General features: G+C 32.4%; 1 protein-coding gene across 2 annotated transcripts in view; it reads left to right on the top strand.

Moving 5' to 3' along the window:
* Positions 1-20,534, top strand: part of LOC106110313 (tachykinins-like) — a 40,449-nt gene that overhangs the window by 14,164 nt on the left and 5,751 nt on the right. The window contains exon 1 of one of the 2 annotated variants that reach the window (XM_013292080.1): positions 17,077-17,160. The exons of the other annotated variant lie outside the window; for it this stretch is intronic. The gene's annotated coding sequence lies outside the window, so the exon portion shown is untranslated. Of the gene's footprint in view, positions 1-17,076; positions 17,161-20,534 lie in introns of those variants that run through there. 2 annotated transcript variants of the gene reach the window in all.

Genomic DNA, 20,534 nt, shown 5'->3' with positions numbered 1-20,534 from the left:
GTGATGTCCACACTGGTTGCGATAGCAACGATCAATAATAAAACGAGCTGTCATCCTGGAAAAGTGTTTTATTGCAATTATTTATCTCACATTACCATAATAACCTTGTTTCCTATATGAAGGTTTTTTCCAATTTACTTACTCACTAAGTTTAAAAGCGGTATTTCCAAACCAATACGACTTAGGGTCCTTCACGAAGCGAGCCTATCATTTCCTCAAAGGCCGGCATCGCATCTGTAGTTCCTCTGGTGTTGCGGATGTCCATGGGCGTCGCTGACCATCTCGTTGTTTTCGCCGCTCGTTTGCTCCTTTTATTATAAGCGAGAAAATGTATAGTCTAAAGCGTGTCGTAAGTGTAAGGCTTTTTATTAGGGAAATAATTATTCAAAAGTATGCTGTGATTGCTGACACCCTACGCCATCAATGTGTGTTTACGCTTTATTATAATAGTATAGAATAATATTAAATTTCTTTACGTAGGCTTATAATATTTTATACGTTTCATCGAAACAATGCCACAAAGTATCCAACTGAGACAATCACGTGACATGCACGTGACGGGGGGAACTTTTTTTATCTGTTTGTTAGCGACGCGTTGACGACGAATGAAAATAACAATTTGTAAATTTTTATTTTGTGATTTAGGTCAAAATTGTTAGTTAATTATGTCATAATGATATTTATTAAAGCCTTTAGGCTTTGAAGCTTTTTGTAATTGTAATTTATTAGAATGTCACATTCAATAGAGGGCCCAAAAAAATAAATTGAAAGCAAAACAATGTATAGAATAAGCTTTAATATTAAATTCTATGTGTATTTTATATTAAATTGAAAGATTGTAATAAAATTCAAGTCATATTTATTTTAAATGTCTGAATATCTCGTAGTCAATTTAGAAATGTTTCTAATTTTCCATAGAATAGTTACAGATAGTTAAGATTTACCATAATAAAGTTGTGTCAAAGTGGAGCCTACCCAACACTTCACTCGGAACTTAGATCAATTTCCACTGAGCGAATACTAGCGCGATTGGCGCGAAAGTATTTTGAATGACGCCACTTTTGCTTTTTTTAGCGTTCATTGCATTCATACTATAAATATGTAATATTATAAATGTGAAAATTTAGATAGATGGACGGATGTTTGTAATCTAAAAGGACGAACGGATTTCGTTGAAATTTGGTAGAACACATAGGCTACTAACGTTTTTATTAATTCCACGAGGACGGAGTCGCGGGCGAAAGCTTACTGTTATATAAATCTAAATAAAATGTATGACAAAGACGTGCGACTAACTTCTCAGTGGTAGTAGGTACTAGCCGTAATTTCTAATAGTAACAACTTCTAGTTGTTTACATTTTGAAGAGACACTATCAACTTATACTATAGTTGGATAATTTAACAGATTATAAATTAAAAAGTTACATAGAAAAATTACGCTACAAAATGTGTAATTTAATAAGTAATTTATTTAAATGAAATGTTAACTTGAATGTTAAGTAGATAGGTTAAGTGTGAGGTTTTAGTTAAGTGCTCTTAACTATAGAACACGATATCACTCAGTTATAATTAACTTTTACCTTGTAAGTGGCGACATCTAGTTTTAAACTACAGAAATATTTTTTTTAAATCCGTAAACACATAAAACAACGTTGACCTATGAAATGTCTTATGTTTTGTATACGGTAATTTTATTAAAGGTTTTTTTTATATAAAATGTAGAATTCATCTCTTTTTTATCCCACATTTTTAAAAAGATATGCAGAGTTTTGAAAAAGTTCAATCTTTGTACTACAGAATTTAAAATTATGAAGTTATCTGTCTCTCTTCTCCACATTATAATGCTATTTCCACACGACAGAATTTAACCGTTCCACAATTCTACCTTCGTGTGAAACTGGTTTAAGCAATTAGCCGCGTTGATTATGACTTATCTTCGCTTGCTAATGACAGGAGATAGTTCACGTTAGACCTCGACAGCCGCCAATTTACCTCTGCCAGGAATATCCGATTGATCTGCGGACTGTCAGTTCACTTCGTATGTGATTGGATACATAATGTATGACTTAGCTTCAGCGATGTTATTTATTATTCAAACGAAGTTTATCTCTATATATTTCTGTAGTAAATGACCATATGTTTTTTACTACCTGTTGCTCGTGACTTCGTCCGCATGATTTAAAAAAACAAAACCGACCTCCAAACAAAATACACTAAAAACAAAATATTCTCAAAAAAAACAGTACACTAAAAAGTAACGAAATAATTCCTTGAAAATAGTAAACCTCCCTAAAGCTGTTATGTCTATATTATACAATTATTATTACTTTGATGTCGGTGTCAGCCAAGGTATGCAGTGATATCTACGTAAGGCTTTCTACATTTGTGCTATAACAATTGACAATTGAAAGTATAGTAACAATTAAGTAATGAAGCTACATTGACATCCAGAAAAATCCAGAAATACAAATCTTTCCTTTTTTTACAATATCAGTATAGATTTATACTTCTAAGGAACGAAATTGATGTTCTTGATCTTCTCTAGATTGTATTAATTGATACCGTCTGTTTACTTTTTAATAAAACCCCAATCATAAATGTGAGATCCAAAAATATTATTAGACGTGAATAAGATGGCCGGCCGCTTTTTACCCTTAGGGATTCCAACAGATAAACCGGGGAATTTCATTCTGACGCTTCTACAAACCAATATTTACTTACAACATACTTTACGGATTAAGTTTCATTCGGTCGTTATTTGAAATATAAAAACTTTTTATGCCACACAAGATATATTTTTTATTTTGATTATTTAAAATGGTCCGTTGTTCACTGTACAACGAAGTAAATATGAACTCAATTTTAAACAATAAAAAAATAACTAATTCACAATAATGCAAAGCTAACTTTAACGCGAAATATTTCCATAATGTTAATCGCCTGTTAACACTCAAATGTCGTCGGCCGAAAGAATTATGCAATTAAAACTTGTTCCGCGGCTGCTCGAGGGTTAAGTAAATTAGGCGGGAAAGTGACGTTTGAGTGTTGCCCAACTCATTTTTAAATATGCCTTAATTTATTCTACGATTGTTTTCGCCCTTAGCCCTTTATTGCGGGGAATTTTGACGTATCTCATTAATGTTTTTGGAAAACAAAAGACGTTAACATTTATTACGTATTGTTTTTAACTATTATTTGCATAAAATCGCCAGCTAAGAAGACGAACAGCGTAACCCTATTGTTACACTCAAAAGCTTTCACATTGCAAGCTGAGCTAAGCTTACTGTCAACACTCGACTTAAAATAGTTCGACTATTGAATTAAATTTATTCGCACAGAGATTTTGCAGCGACTGGGAATGCTTGGCGCGATTTAAATATTCATAAAAATGATAATTTGACTTTAATGAAAAAATATATAATAGTGCTTCGATAGCTCATCAAAAATCTATAAGCTTACTTAATAATGATTAATTAAAACTTATCCTAAGAGCGTGTGCACACGTAAAACTGTTTAGCCTTATGGAGATGCGCACATTACTCGATTTTTAGTTGTGCAACTAAACAGTTGAAGGCTGCAAAACAATCGACAATCGCTCAGTTGTGCCATAGTTTAGTTAAAGGAGTGCCCGCTGTCTTACTTTTTTTATAATATAAGGTGGCAGACTAGCAAGCGGCCACCTGTATCCACCGAAATGGAAAGCGACCGCTGCCCATAAACATCAGCAATTGCAGATGCGTTGCCTACCATTAATTGACAAAGAAGGAGACGCACATAAAGAGGACATTTTCCCCTTCCTATGCGTCTCCTCCACCGTCGAATACACTTTAATACATATTACAAATGTACAACATCATCATCTCCCCTGCCTTATCCTACTCCCGTAGGGTTGGCGTCGGGTTTTCGTCCTCCAAAGCACTCTATCATCCGTCATCTCAGTCAGTCATTATTTGTACATATGTTGTACATAGTTACTGTCGTTTGTAACTAATAAAAATCTAGTTGTAAATTTCATTTGAAAGGTCCTAAGTTCAAATTATCTTGAAATTGTGGGCAATTATAATGATGGAATTAAGTCGCGTCAAGTTGTAACAAGTTGTGGTAATTCGCCGGCGGGTGGCGCGGGGCCGCGGTCAGCTGCTAGTGAATAACTTAACTGAATTGACAACTGTTTACAACTCCTGAGAGTTACAGTTTGTGATTGTTCTGATTCGGATACCTTAGTTCCGAGAACACGTTTATACTAACATTTATAATTACGCATTGGTTAATTCTGTACAATTGAAATATTATTAGATAACATAACATAAATACTTTTAACGTAATTTGAACGATAAAGCTAAGTTTTAATTGCGCTAAGAGAACTAAAATAATAAAAAAAATGATTGTAATGGATAGGTAAAGTATTTTGTTTGCTATTGCATTATTTATATTGGAAATTAGGTAATTTTAGTTGAGAAAAATGGCTCAATATAGATTATAACGTTCGGTTTTCCTCTACAATACCATTGAGATATACTTTAGTGTACCCAATGTTATTAATTAAACTCTACGAAAAGAGGACGAATTTTTTTATAGGCAAAAGCACTTAGGAATAATGTATTAGCGTTACTTACTGGTATCTAGGGTTGGCAATTAAAACAATACCTAATAGAGCTAAGTTTAAAAAGTGTCAGAAGGACGAAAAATAAATAGCGAAGTTAAAAGGCTCTTCATTATCAGGCTGCATTTGGCTAAAAGCCTCCTCTGGCGCGAGCTGACCGATCAATTATTCAGGCAACATTAAAATTCTGAAAACATTCTGTTTTCAAATTAACAATTGATCAAAGTGGAAAATAAAGAGGTATTGTCGTTGGCATTTTGAATAATTTACATTTTGTTTTTTATTAATATTTTAGTAGTGAATCGGTTTTAAGAAGGATTTTGAATTAAGAATCGAGTAATTATTAGACACTAGATGTTGCTCGTAACTTCGTCCTCGTGACGTTAATTAAGAAAAAAAAACGTGGCTTATATAAATCACTGATAACGTAGCTTTTTAATGGTGAAAAATTTTTTGAAATCGACCCATTACTGTTTCAGGTATTTAAATTCTTTATAATATAGATAATGTAACCATAGTTTTTTTTTATATCTTCGATGTTAAAAAGTCATTATATCTCTCATGGAATATGAATTTAAACATCCAACGTTCACTTTCGATAATTATTTTCAAAACAATTATATTTGAAAACATAAAGAACTACGTCTCTTCAAATATAATATTATTTATGGTGTCTAAAGGCGAGGGCCTTAAAGGTTGGGAAACTTAATCCTTTCTTCTAAAATGGGATCGAACGTACCCGTATCAATTAAAATAATAATTTAATCTATGCAATGGCTATTTCATACGCCATTAGGGTCATAATTTTTTAGTTTAATTATAATATGATGGAATTTCAACCAATTAAAAATTTTTTAAAAATTTTCAGAAAAAAACATCGAATTTTAATATTATTATAGCAGCGCAATTCGAATATCATTCTATTTTCTAACTGAATAAATACATTTGAAATATTATGTTCTCTTTCTAAAGATATAAAATACAATTGGACTTTCAGTTACATTACAATATTCAAGTGTTACACGTCATTCTTTTGTACCATAAAATGTAAATAATTTCGTCTTTATGAGATATTTGATGCCAAACAAAAGGTTATGTAATAAAGTGTTATATGACATTTCTTCTAACCTCAAAAAAGTGTCATTTTAATTGATATTTCAGAAAAAAAGTAATATTGTGAAAAAAAATCACATTGAAGTTGAGAGTGTTCGTGTGTGTGATTGTGTTCTTTAGTTGAGTTCTTAGTTGAAAACTTACAAGTTAGATAATTTAAAACTTTTTATTTACGAGTTTGTTGTGGTTGGGTATTGCCGTTTTCCATGTGCGTTGAGTTTTGTAGTTCACATATAGGATAGGAGTGACTAGGCCTTTTTGTCCACTCTGTCCCAGTCTTAGTTGATCTTTGAATTCATGACATAGAGCACAGATCATACTTTTATTTTCTTTTAGTTTTATTATTTATAAATTGCCACAGTCAAAAATATGGGACCTCGCGCTTAGAGAAATAAGCATATATTGCAATTGTCGATGAAGAACAACCCTATCTTTCTCGATATTTCTACACATTACATTCTAGAATTACCACACTTCGTTTAAGGTTCACCTTACGCCCTTAAAGCGTAACGGCTGTCGTAAAATCAGATCAAATCACAGTAAGAACTAAAAGTAAAGGGTTGAACAGTCGTTCGATAAATTAACAGACAGACGGAGCGTGGATACAGTTGCTCGTAGGCCGTAAATATGAGAGGAAAGTTTATGGTTACAAGTCGTATAGAAAATTAGCTGCAAGAAGATAAATGTTATCTTTATACGTTGTAGAAGCTATATTAATATAATTAAAGAATTTACATTAAGAGGGAATTTAAACTGTAAAGTATGGCAGTGAAGTTAATCTTTTTAAATTTCGTTATTAATTTAAGTACCGAAATATCGGGAGCTAAAACAACTAATTTTTGGTAAACCTGTATGTTACGAATGTTTTATTTGTAAAAACCTTGTCAGTTTCAAGTTAAATTATGTATGGTCTTAATTAAATTATTTTCATTCTTTGTTGAATAGACATTTGAATCCCGTATATAAATATTCCATAAACTAAAATGTTCTATGCTATAGTACTTATAATTAGGGTTAGCCTTGGGTTAACAAAACCTTCAAGGCCAAGCAAAGAAATAGGGTGAAAATATTAACGTCACATGTCAAATTTCCCGCCATAATGATTTTCGACATTGTCATTCAAAAAGCGTAAGCAAGATGGACGCGGCCGTAAGTAAAAAGTGTCACCACAGCGCAGTATTCCATCAGTTGAAAGCGAAAGGGTTGTATGGTAATTCGGTAAATATTTTCTTATATCGTTGACCGTGAAGATATTACATGATATACAAAAAGGTTAACAATAAAAAAGTTTATAGGACACATGTTGAGGTTAGTTTTTGGATAAAGCGTATTACTGTTCCAATTTCAAAAAATCTTTAAGAAGGAGATGACGATATATCTCTCTTGTTCTCTTTAATGATGAGATAGATTTTCTTATTAATTTCAATGATGCAATAAATTAGTTGGCAATTATAACTAGAATTTTTATTACAATCTTCATGCTGTATATTTTATATTTTGTATTTCTTACTTTGAAGTAATATTTTATAGCCTAGCTAGAGAAAAATAAAGTCATTCGTAGAACAATAGTCAAGATTGAATAAAGTTAAAAAACACTGGCAGCTGCCGGCGGCGGTTTCATATTTATCTTTGTTCAACTACTGTTTTCACAGTCGACTCAATAAAAACAGCTGTTAGGAAAGACCTACTTCAGATTTTAAAAAATAATTCTACGATATTTAAATTACTGCAATAAAAAAAAGTTAATTTAAGCATAGTCGCTGTGGAAAAAAATATAAAAAACTGGAAAGACACTTGAAAGATACAATGATAACATTTTATAGGTATCTTCTTTACTTATACATCTCCATATTAATTAAATAAATAAAATTAAAAAGTTAAAAACTATGACAAATTTTATCAAAATACTGGTATGATGGTATCCAAAATCCATCCATAAATCAGACCCTTTCAATTCGTTCTTGAGTGCCATTGACTAACATTCAAAACTTTTGTGTATAATATTAGCAAGAAGTATGAAAGTTACGAAATACGATGTCTATAAAATTATATTCCAAAGCTATTATCTAATCATTGTTAGGAGTGAGAAATAAATGTAATATAAAGCATTAAAATCGTCTCAAATTACCTTTAAATTGGACTTTGACGGTGAGCCGTAAACGGAACAAATATTCGGCCCCGTTCGCGGCGAAAGGCTATAAAACGTGGCCATAAACAGGGTTACCTTAGTTCTACCTCTGTTTACACTCTGTGGTGCCTGATCATTATTTAATAAAACGCCGCAAATAATATTAACATTTTGTCGATTGTTGTTGGTCGTGATGATTGCTGTTTGATTTTATAACCTACAATGTTTAAGTACAGAATAAAAGTATCATAAAATTAAATAACGTTGAAATGTTTGAGGAAACCAGAGGGCTAAATAATATGGTTAATGGTTGTGACTTAGTATAGCAATAAGTGCAGTTCGCGCATATTTATGGAAACACAATACCAAGGTCGTTTGCCTTAAATGTTATGATTACTTAGGGAACATACAGACACGTGCTAGCAACAAGCATATTTAGATGCTGACTGACATGTCCTGGCATGCAAGTTGAGGATATGTTCAAGCGCCCCCCTGTATGAAGCTTAACACTAAGCGCCAATAGCCTAATGGTTAGGGGTTCGGATTTCCGATCATGTGTTCGAGGGTTCGAATACCGCCATTTGATTACTGCCGTAAACCATATCCTACCACAAGCCTAGAGCTTAGTTGGAATGGTTAAATAAATATTAGTAAATTAACAAGAATCTAGTCATATTTTATTTAATCTAAAAAAAATATATTAAGTCGTCTTCTGTACGATCTCCTAGCAAGCCAGATACTGTTCCATCAACCATTTGTATACCCGTTATTTCAATACAAAAAGTATAAAAGTAATATACAAAATCATTAAGTAACATTTTTATACAAGCAATATATACCCATGTTTATATTTGAGGTCATTACCCTGTCACCGGTAGTAGACGTAAAGTCTGCCCGTTCACTAACTCACTTACATCGGCAGATTGCCGCCGGACGAGAAGTCCTATTTAAATTAAAAGTATCCTACTTCTTAATTCCCACAGATTATAAACTTTAAAGATAATCTGTGGTTGAGAACTTTATTGTTTATCTGCACTTTGTAGTAGTGCAGGATTTAACGCTACCAGCGCCCTGGACGCGATTTCTATGTTACCCCCTTTTTTACTCTGTTTTAAAGGGAGAGGAGGGGTTAACATGTTAACCGGAGACTTTGTAATTCGTAAATTTGTTGCGCCACTTTTTATAGAGCCCTGGGCGGTAGCCCAACCGTGCCCTGTCTTTACGCAATTCTGAACATGGTTTAAATTTCACGACTCTATCCAAAATGGTGTTCGTCTTTGCGGTTTTAAAAAAATGATCACATCTTTACATTTGCCTTTTAACGAATAAACCTAAGAATTAAGAAGACTGGTTAAGTTTTACAAGGATGTTAGGCAGCTAAAGGGTAAAGATTTTATTGTATGTTTATAATTATAGTTATACAAGGTTTGTTATAAAAATTAAGAATGATTTTTTTTCCAACGGTTTCTAAATTGAATTGTTCGAAGCCTAGAACGTTTTCACACCAGGCTTAATAAGCTTCGTTTAAACGCCACGGACGTGTTTTTAAAAGTTTTTGGGCAATGTGCCACTATGTTTCGAATTTGTTTTTTTTTTACCCCAATCAGCAACCTAATAGAAAATTAAACTAAGCAGTATTAAACGTTTTTTTAGCAAGGCCCTATATTTTGTAATATTTGATTTAAGTTAACAAATTCGACAGGCACTAGGTGTTTACTTAACAAGTAATAAAGTGCGTATTAAGGACTAAAGTGATTTATTACTCAGCAACTTGTCAAAGTTCAAGTTTACTTAAGAGTATTTGTAATGACATAGAATAAAGTAAACATCGTATGAAAGTGAAAAGAGGAAACTTTTTCAGTTACGGTTTATTGAAATTTCATAAACAACGACTAAAGTCGTTAGTGAAAAGGTCTTCATTTTATTTTATAGCGTTCTTCTAAAAAAACATAATCATTTAATGTTTTGACACTTATCCGACGTCCATGGACATTAACAATGCCAGTGGAACTGCATAGCATTGCCGACCTATAAGGGCCCATCATCCTATTCAACTACTCTCTTTTCCTAAAACCTCTTCGTCGAACCGCATGGATATACCGCTATTTCTAGAAAAAACCTTTTTAACTCGTTTCAATATTAAATAACTGTTATTAAGTACTTTATATGATAAATATATGACCGTATTTTTAGCCGAAAAGCATTGAATTCTAATGATGGTTTTATCATATTATCGAACCCTTTTCATTCGATTTAATAAATATTTAGATTCGTTTTTCAAACTCGTGTATTTCATACAAATGGAGAGATAAATGACATTCAAATGTTCTATTTGTATGAATGTTGTGTACTGTGACGTCATTTATCTCTGTGATTGATGTCTGGTTTTTTAAAGGAAACATTAATTAAGGTGTTTATTATATGATTTATAACACGGCTAAAATTCACGTGGGAACTCGAAAGTCGGTGCCTACACCGAAGTGTAGGCACCGACTAGTTACAAACCCGTAGGGCGTCCTTCTTCAGGGTGAGTGGTTGCCGGCTTTATTCGCTATCGCGTCGCGACGGTCACTGACGGTGCCTACACCGTGTTCCCAAGTGGGTTTTAGCCGTGTTATAAATCATATAGTATGTCCCACGAAAATTTTAATAAGTTGATAAGGTGTTTATTGTCGAAATAGTTGTTTGAAAAGTTATTTCCATCCTTTTCCTTCTTTTTGTAATATTAGAGATAACAATATTTTAAATAAAGTGTTTCTAAATGTAAATTAATATACAGAATGTGTTTATTTAAAAGTTGAGTTTTTAAAATCAATTTTTATTTTTATAGATAAAAAATCTGGGTTAGATTAAATGGGGCAGTTTAATATTTTAAACTATATTTATTGTTTTTATTCTATTCGTTAATTGAATAAAAATATTTTTAAATTGTATTGCTTATTATCGAAAGCTTTGAATAAAGCTTGTTAGCGAACAAGTTGAGCTTTTCTAAAACTATTTCCCGTTGAAGTTTGTAAAGTTTATTTCCATAACTGATTGGTGAAGGCGTGACGACCACTTCACAACTCTTGTCGACTTGAAATGTCAAATTATTTCTCAAATATTAATCCTTAACTTCATAGTTTCAGTGTAATGAAAGGCTAATTTAAAAATCTACTGAACTAGTTTAGAGAAAAATGCGTGAGGTTTTGATTATAGTATGTTGGCAACGTAGTTATGACGGCTGATAGAGATGTATGGAGAGCAGCACATACTGTGCCGACCCTCCATAAGGGATAAGGGCAAGTTGATGATGGCAACGTATATATAATGTTTTTTGCAACAAGAAACTCCATCGATGAGGGTTAAAATAGTTTATATACGAACTTCTCTCTTTGCAAATTTAGACTTCAGTTCTATACTTTTAGGGCCTGTCCCACCACTGACTAATAGAGGCTCGGATAGCTTAATAATGTAATTGTCAGATACGGTAACAAAATCCGATATTTCCATCACATAATTTACACGTTGGATTGTTATCAGACAATTTACAATTTGATGGGACATACCCTTAAAGTTGTTTTATATCTATACAAGCTTTCGCTCGCAACTACGTCCGCGCGGAATTAAAAAAAAACAATTGCAAGTAGCTTTTGTGTATTCCAGACTATTTTCTACATCTATGCCAAATTTCTTCGTAATCCGTTCAGCCGTTTAGGCTACAAACTCTAACAAACATCAAGATAAGTAAGATATTTCGCATTTATAATATCTCATTCGGGAAATAAACTTTACCAGGGTTTTTCACTGGTTAAATTATTTAATAAGACATCAAGCAACATCTGTGAATCTAAACGGCTGAAACTTGTTGCATGCGAAAGCGGAACGGAGTTAATCCATTATGGAAATCATATCGTAAACTTCGCTTCTTTCCTAACGACCTGACTCCAAACCGGAGATGTGGGAGGTTTTTAAACTACTTGTAAACTTGTAGGCGAACTTGATTGCACATTTTGAACTTTAATAGTGAATACTTCAGAACTTGTTACTAATAATAAAAAACAAAAAACAAGAAACAAAAAACATCTATACTATTATAATAAAGCGTAAACACACACTTCTTTGTTGCCTAAGATGTCAGCAATTACAGCATATTTTTGAATAATTCTTTTTGTAATAAAAATCCCTACACTTACGGCACGCTTTAGGCTATATATTTTCACGCCATTAAGCTTAGAGGGTAAATATTTTGGATAAAAACTGTAATGTGGGAAAGAGACCATAAGTTGCTGCCAACATCAAGGAAGCAAGACTGTCAAAGTTTGTCATGTCATGTCATTTTGACATTTGCTATTGATAATTTGACATATGTAAACAATAAAATTTTTCACAATGTCATGCGAATGGAGCCTCACGGGAACAGCTATTTGTAAATATTTTCACTCCTAACTCAGTCACTTAATTCTAACAATTTTAACTAAACTAACTATTCAGTTACAACTGAGCATGTTGGCAAATAAGTTGTCAGATTGTGCAATTAAATCGTTGCTGCAAAATACTGTGCAATTTTAACTGAACAATCGTATTTAAAACTGTCATTTACAACTTAACATATGCAGAGTTTAGTTAGTCATCAATATTCCTTATAATGTTACCCTTAAAAAAATAAACCATAGAAAGATGGATTTACAAAGTTGCGAAGGTTATATAAGTCGTTGAGAAAATTTACAGCGAGTTGTAAAAACACGATAGATATGCCCTTATCAAATACTTCCGTTCGTGGCTTCCACGAAACTTGTTCCCACATAAATGTTGGATATGTAAAGGAATAAAATGATGTTTTACAGTTGTAAAGATATGTATTCTAATGCTGAAGTAAATAATCGCTTTATTTATAAAGTAAATATTGGCAGTTTAAACTGTCGTGGTTTGTACTGTTTTTACTTTCAGCTCGCGAACATGGCATATGCAATTGTGCCGAAATATTAAGAGCTAAAGGAACCCAATCGTGGTATAAAACCCTTATAGCCTTACTAATCTTACTGTTGATGATAGAATTTTTAAAAGCCCTTTATGGTATTTTTAAATTATTTTAATTTTATTATTTATGTTAAATATAAACTACTGATTTCTACCGAGGTAGATGTAAAAACAGTTGGTAGTTTTTAAGAGAAAAAAATAAAGTAAAATATGAGGGTGGTCGGCATTATTACGTACGTCGACCGGCGAACGAACTGTGCGCACCCATTTTGTGAAACTTGTTGTTTTATTTTGCTGCACCGCCGCCATCCCTTACACTTACTTTTAACTCGTTAGTGTTCGATAACTTCATGAAATGCGTTTCCCGACTATGTAACTTGAGTCAACTTAATACTAATGAATCACTCAGTGACGATAAAATAAATGGAAACTTCAGAAACCCGGCATAAGTGTCATATCATACTTATTAGAGTACAAATATAATTCTATTCAATATTCACTAAATTATTAAACCGTCACTTTATTTATCCATCTCATGTTTTTTAATAATCTTGAACTAAAATAAAATGTTTCTGGTTTTTATAGTAGTTCTTGATTTGGATAATTTGTCTACGAACTACTACGTATAGTGCTACGCGCTACGCAAAACGTAGAAATTAACAAATTAACAAAATCAACACTTCGATAAACTTAAACTGAAAAACCATTCATAAATCGAAATATATAAAAGAGTAAACTCATTATATCAACGCCCAAGCCTTCAAATTTTTGAATCTAGGCTTGAAATTTGCATGTAAATTTCTTTTACTACGTACGCGATTAAGAAAGGTATTTACAAAATTCTTTCTTTAAAAGTCCAATATAGTGTTTTGAAGTTTGTATAAAGCAACATTATCTCTATTTTGATGTTTTTACTTTTATATTGTGTAGCTATCACCTTGATCAAACTCAACAGGTAGATTTCATTTGGCAATCATTTCAAACGAACATACGTTCGCTTTAGTTCGTTACGCGTTGTAAGAAGGTCATTCCCATTGGATACACGTAAAACGATAATGACCTAATGCGTGCACATGAGTTTGTCTGAAATGGAACTCATACCAATTTGGTATTATTAAAAAACGTGATCGGATCACTAAACTAATCACAGAATCAGGTAAAATGTAAATTAACTTTGAACTTAACCTTGAGACTTTCGACGGATCACAAAAAAGCATATTCTTTGTAATTCTACATTTTATTGAAACTATTATATGTCTAAATATACATAAGCTATATTTTATTACAAGCTAGCTGTTGGCGTGCGGCTTCATCCGCATGAAATTATAAATTTATTGTTTGCATTTGTCAAATTCTCAATTACAAGTGTCAAAATGATATGACATGATGACAACCTTGCTTCCTTGATGTTGGCAGCAGCTTATGGTCTCTTTCCCACATTAGGGTTTTTATCCAAAATATTTACCCAAATTTAATGGCATGAAAATATATAGCCTAAAGCGTGACGTAAGTGTAGGGCTTTTTATTGAAAAATAATTATTCAAAAATATGGTGTAATTGCTGAGATCTTAGGCAACAAAGAAATGTTTGTTTACGCTTTATTATAATAGTATAGATTACAAATCGTATATGATATTATAAATGGGAAAGTTTTGATGGATGGATGTTTGTTAGATTTTGTAGCGAAAACTACTGAATGGATTTTAATGAAATTTTGCATAGATGTAGGGAATAGTCTGGAAGAACATATAGATTACTACTATGTTTTTATTTAATTCCACGCAAACGGAGCTGCTAGCGAAAGCTGTTTTAAATATATTTTAAAGGCTAACCTTTAGTTTGTTATGGAAATTGGATGACCTGAAAAACTTAAAGTATCTCTTTCGTAATAATTAAAAACGACTAAGTGACGTGCTTAAAGTTACCCTCACTAACTTAGTGTACCTCGTTGTTCTTTGCGGTAACTTTAAACTGCATTTCAGGTGACTTGATCGCGGAAGCTTAGTCTTACAAGACTTGCTAAGCAAGAAAAGAGTCGAATTACTTTGTGTTTTGATGTTATGAAAAATATCTAATTTAGTATATTAACGACTAATCAAAGAATCTAAAAATACTTATAAAACCATTTATTTATCTTCCATAATTTGTTACGGTTGTGGAAAACAACAGTCACTTTAACTCTGAAAAAAACTAAGATTACAAAACATATTTTTGTATCAACTTTCAGCGGTGGGTAAAATAAAAAAGTAACTTGGCAATCTTGGTTCCTTGATGTTGGCAGCAACTTATGGTCTCTTTCCTACATTAGGGTTTTTATCCAAAATATTTACCTCCTAAGTTTAATGGCGTGAAAATATATAGCCTAAAGTGTGACGTAAGTGTAAGGCTTTTTATTAAAAAAAAATTATTCAAAAATGTGCTGTAATTGCTGACATCTTGGACAACAAAGAAGTGTGTGTTTACGCTTTATTATAATAGTATAGTGTTTTGTTTTTCTAAACGATTGTCCCCCGTCGTCACTTTACTGTCCTAATCACTCAACGTGCTTTTAACGTAAAGCTTTGAGGGCACATAAAATTGTTCGTGTCGAACATACGACGCAAATTGTTCTGTTTTATTACCTTTCGTTGGTCATACAGTTTAACAATGTTGTTATCGTATTAAAGCTTATGTTAATATACTTTTGATTTCACCAACTGCATACTTCGTACTTTCGTAATTATTTTATAAACGCGAATATTTTGATCAACGGATATTTTTTTCTACGTATCTCCAAATGAGCTTAACGAATCGTGATAAAATTTGTCACATATGTAGAGCATAGTCTGGAAAAACACAGGAGCTACTTACTATTTTTTATTGGGCCTTGGCTTGTTCTAGCAATTTCTTCTACCTCGTTCACAGTCATCTATACTGTACTAATATTATGCTTACATAATTAAAAATACTAATCATGCCTTAGCATGATTAGTATTTTCCAGCGAAATTATAATAATAATAAAATTCTTTCGTAATTAAAAAAGCTGCATTATAACTGACTGACATACATTTATTAAAGTCGCGATCAGAAACCAGTCTATTCTATTATAATAAAGCGTAAACACACACTTCTTTGTTGCCTAAGATGTCGGCAATTACAGCGTATTTTTATATAATTCTTTTTTTAATAAAAAGCCCTACACTTACGTCATGCTTTACGCTACATATTTTCAAGCTATTAACTTAGGGAGTCAATGTTTTGGATAAGAACCCTAATATGGGAAAGATATCATAAGTTGTTGCCAACATCAAGGAAGCAAGGTTGTCATCATGTCATGTCATTTTTACATTTGTAATTGATAATTTGACAAATGTAAACAATGAAATAAAATTTAAAAATTTCATGCGGATGAAGTCGCACGAGAACAGCTAGTTACTGATAAAAAAGACAGTTGAACAAAGACTTAATAACCCATAGTACTTTAACCAACCACTTGATTCTGCAATCGAAAGTCAATCTATATAAAAAACATTCAAGTGTCCTCTAAAAGGCCATTATAAATACAACATCAGATAATACGATTACTAGACCATTAGTGATAGTCTGTCACTAAAGGCATCTCATTTGACATACTCGCAAAAGGCCCTATCAGATTATTTGACCAGGGCCCTTCTCACTTACTAAAACATACCGAATTAATCCGATGTGATGGATGTACTAATGTTTGCTATCTAATGCAATGTTTTATTATCTTGTAATGTCGTCTACACAAGTGTTAATGTAAATGTATTCAAATTCTTTAGTACACAAACTATGCTAATTTTAAATCTGTCATATTATCCGTCTGTGTCCAATTAAAAAAATGTAACCAGTTTAGACAACAAGCATCCATCATAATTTAAGTATAATTAAAATTTTGATTATAAAATATTTGACTAAATTGTAACATACCAGTCACGTTACAAGATGGCCACTACTTATTCTAATACTAACTTTCGCCCGCGATTCCGTACGCGTGCAATTAAAAAAGACAAAAGTGAGTAGCTTATATGTTCTTCCAGACTATTCTTTACATTCATACCAAAATTTACCGAAATCGGTTCAGCCGTTTAGGCTACAAACTCTAACAAACATCTATTTAAACTTTCGCATTTATAATATCACTAAGATTTGAGCCAAAGAATATCGGAATTATACAATAACAATTAGTAATTTTTCAAATATATTTTATTCACGACTGTACCTACATTTAACCTGATATGAGCATTACTTAACGCGACACTGGCTCGCGCCGAGTGACAGTAAACGCATTGTCCGCGAGTGTACCTAACGGTTGTACTTGATTGTACAATAACTTTCAATGTAAAGGACGATACGGTAATTATGACATAATTTTTTTACTGTCGTAATATACTTATGGCTAAGGCTTAGCAATGCAGAGATCAAAATACTGTGTATATATATAAAATTACGATGTATGGATGGATGTTTGTTAGCGTTTGTAGCCTAAACGGATCTTCATGAAATTTGGCACAGATTTAGAGCAAAGTCTGGAAGAACACATAGGCTATTTTTATCTCTGGAATAGTTACGGTTCCCGAGGGATACGTAGCTTTTTGTTGTTTATATAGTTCGTATGTTTTCTAATACCGGACGAAGTCGCGGGCAACAGCCAGTAATTACATAAACTTTTTGATTCGTTGTCAAGTATTTATTATTATTTTTAAATCGAGACATGAACTTTATCACTGTTTCTAATATAACATAAGATACTTCGTTTTATAAGGTTAAGGGTGGCATATTACATTTTTTCCTGAGGAAAATTGCAATCTCGCTCTAGCGCGGGGAAGTTGCGTTGGTAGATCTCATATTTAAAATAAAAAACTTCTTAGTATAACATTTGACGTTGTAGTTTGTACAATGGGTACTTAACATATCGGTTGTTGCCACGGGATGAGCAGGAGATGACTGAAGATAATCGCAAAATGTAAAATATATACTTTGTGTTCTTCATTGTAGTAACCCCCAAAATGTTTGATCAACTAATTTCAAAGTGCTATTAAATTTAAATTATTAATGATATAATAATAATTCGTCTAAAATCTCGTGCGAAATACGTCATAGATAGATGAAGTATCGATTGTTAAAGGCGTGGAAAATTCAATTAACACGGAAGCTTAAGCCGACGGGCACTCGAACAAAGACAAGAGAACGACGATTTTCGAAATCCGTAGCGGTTCAGCCAATTGCAATTAATATCTCTACGCTGGTCATTGCAAAACCAATGCGTGCAAAAAATTGTAGTAGCTTAGCACCAAGGTTCATAAATCCTTTGTACAGCGACATCTAGTTTCGCCAAAGGTAAACTAATGTTACCTTCATGTACGCCGTTTATTGCCTACCTTCGCTGATTTCGTTCCGCACATATTTAAGCAACTTCTTTTAGCCTTATGAGATTAGATCTTATTTATGGGTATTGAATTTTTAGTGTTAACGTATGGTAAATACTTAACTAAACCCTTTTGAGTACATAATAAATATCTTTATCTATTCTAGAAACAAGTAAAAACTAATTAAAACGATCAAGATATGCTCGAAAAGAGGTTATTATAACTTCTACTTTAAGGAATTCAAATGATAAGACAAACCGCCTTCGGGTTTTCTCTGGTCTTTTACACAATTACTGTCAAAATTAAAATTAAAACTTCGAAAAGTCCTTCTTAAATTCGATTGTTACATACATACCTACATATACGTATTACAATATCGCGATTTAATCTATCAACTGCGCCATCTATTAGTCAAAACTAAAAACAATTGCCATTAACTAATAATTTTCACATTATTGTATGAGACTTGTAGAAGTAAAATCACCTCGAATAAGTTAAACAGTATTTATAACGACTTCCATAAGCCATTAAAATTATCAGAAAATGACTAAAACTCGAACAAAGCGATTTCTTAACTTGCGGCTTTTGTAATTTACATTGATCAAACAAAAACTTGCGACAAATTGACAAAGTTCGTAAAGATCGATTTCCAAACATCTTTGTCGTATTGAAATAATTAAAATAAAATATTTATTACAGTAACATAATGAAAAAACATTATTTCTATTTCAATTTTATAAAAATCCAATATTTTTGTAATCAAAATTTCCATACAATAAATTTTAATTTACGATTAATTTTGTGTACATCAAAAAATTACGAACATAAATATTAATTATTTTTTTATATTTCAAACCACAATAGGAATTTTCTTCATCGAGATTTAACAAGGGTACAATATTTCACAATGTACTCGGCTTCTTACAGATTGTTACAATTCTTCCAACCCATTATTCCCTTCTATTATTTAAAATTCGCAGAATATCGAAGTATTTTCTCATTTTTAATATTACAATTTTGGTATAATCAACGGTATAACAAAACGAGATGCAATTTTCACATTTGTAAAGAAATTCAAAGACATTAAAAGTTATCTTAGTATGCCTCGGAAGTTGTGCCTAAAAATGTGTTAAAAACATTTACTTAGGTTTTTTTTTTTATAACATAAGATGGCAAACGAGCAAGCGGCCACCTGAATCCGCCAAAATAGCGAAGCGACCGCTGCCCATAGACATCTGCAATTGCAGATGCGTCGCCTACCGTTATCCGACGGAGGAGGAGACGCACATAAAGAGGATATTTCCTCTTCCTATGCATCTCCTCCATCGTCAAATCCACTTCCCCTTCCCATCCTCACATAAGAAAAGGGTGGTAAAGAGAAAAGGACTTAAATTAGGCCTCCGGCACCACACTCATCAGACTAAACACGGCATTGGTTCCATTTCCCGCCTGTCTTCTATGTGTCGTGGTATTACACCGGGCGTGCTGGCCCAATCGTGCTAAGATGTTAAAGCGGGCACTACCACTGTTACTTTAGGTACCTCAAAATACCGTATTAATTTGACAGGGTATTATCAAAACGTATTATTTACAAGGTTTGAAATTCTTTTCATTATCATTATAATTTTTGGCGATTAATTTTATCTTAGCACAATTATCAAACACTATCAAGAAAGAGTAACTTAAGTCTGTGTAATTTTAAAATTTTCAACTTAAGTAGATTAAAGTTAGTAAAACTCGAAAGTTAATTTCAAATCTAAAAATAGTTATCTTATAACTAAGTGATTGTCGGCCTCATATATGTTACGTGAGATTTTTTCTCGGAAACAAATTAACTTAAGTGTAACTTACTCGTGAACTTTATTGCAAGCGAACCATCAAGTTAGTATAGAAGGAAGTTTATTATAATCTTGGATAGTCTGTTGAAGATTGCGGGATCTAGTCGAGTTTAACTAGATATTTTATAATGAAACCTTTAATACCAAGTGATAGAGTGAAATTAAAAAGTATCTCTACTTGACTGAAAATCTCTTACTTCATCTAGGTCTTCAATAAAATCTAGTCTATTGTTCCAATATGCATTTCAAGATCGATTTCAAATGTTGAAATTCATACATTGATTTGGTGTCGCAATGAAGAATTTATCATACTAATATTATAAATGCGAAAGTTCAGATGGGTTGGTGTTTGTTAGAGTTTGTAGTCTTATCGACTGAACGGATTTGGATAAAATTTGGTATAGATGTACAGGATAGTCTGAAGGAAAACATAGGCTACCAACTCTTGTTTTTTTTTTTAATCATACGCGGAAGGAGTCGCGAGCGAAAGCTAGTATTTAATGTTTGCTTTCGCCTGCGACTC

The sequence above is a fragment of the Papilio polytes genome, unplaced genomic scaffold (assembly GCF_000836215.1).
Source record: "Papilio polytes unplaced genomic scaffold, Ppol_1.0 DF820678.1, whole genome shotgun sequence".
Lineage (NCBI taxonomy): Eukaryota > Metazoa > Arthropoda > Insecta > Lepidoptera > Papilionidae > Papilio > Papilio polytes.
Note: the sequence above shows the minus strand (reverse complement) of the source record. Positions and strands in the feature narration are given on the sequence as shown.